The sequence below is a fragment of the Scophthalmus maximus genome, chromosome 15, assembly GCF_022379125.1.
Source record: "Scophthalmus maximus strain ysfricsl-2021 chromosome 15, ASM2237912v1, whole genome shotgun sequence".
In the NCBI taxonomy this organism is placed as follows: domain Eukaryota; kingdom Metazoa; phylum Chordata; class Actinopteri; order Pleuronectiformes; family Scophthalmidae; genus Scophthalmus; species Scophthalmus maximus.
In genome coordinates this window covers 21,821,048-21,821,929 of record NC_061529.1, presented here as the reverse complement: position 1 = coordinate 21,821,929, position 882 = coordinate 21,821,048, and positions in this window count along the sequence as shown.

Below are 882 nucleotides of genomic sequence, written 5' to 3'. Positions count from 1 at the left end.
GTGTGTCTCTAGTGTGGCATTATATATAATACTTGAGATCCACTGTGCATATATACAATAATAATACCAAGCGTTTCTGTCTGACTCCTCCCCTCAGCCCTGTCAGGAGCTCAGCTGTTCTCCTCATTTTTCTCTCCTGTCTTTCTCTCATTTTGTCTTTCTCTCTCTCCTCTGTATATCTTCTTTCTATGTTTTCTCTCGCTTGTCTTTTTTCATCCTTTTTTCTTTCTGCCTCCTCTTTGTGTCTTCTGCCTTTTACTCCTCTGTCTCCTCTCTTCCTCTTTATCCTTTTTTTTCTCTCCCTTTTTTCTCCCTGTTGTCTCTTTCTCCTTTTTGTTCTTTCTCTTTTCCAGCGTATTCTCCTCCTTTATCTTTTTTCCTCCTCTTCCTCCTTCTATTCCTCTCTCGTCGGTTTCTTTTGTCTCTACAGTCTTGTCACTCGCGCCGGTGCAGAGAATCAGTGTATCACTACGCAAATCAAATGTTCAACTCTGAGCTTCCGCGGCGAGTTGGCGCAGTAATAAAGGGCCGAAGTACGCTTGGAAAAAAAAGTGCAAACTGAAACGGCTGTCTGGTGGCAAACTGAAGCAGTGAAAAAAATACATCCTTTAATTTACAATTGAACGGATATATACATATTTTTTTTGGTAACGTTTAAAAATGTGGCGAAAAGACATTTTTTGGTGGTCCCCTCTGCAACAGTCGGACTGTGACTTTTGCTACTTCAACTTCTCCTTCAAACTCATCACTGATCACCATCTCCATAAGGTGACTTATTAACTATGCATAAGTAATTCATACAACCCCATTTCAACATCACTGAACTATCCCTTTAATGTTTTTTGTAAAGCACTTTGAATTGCCTTGTTGTTGAAATGTGCT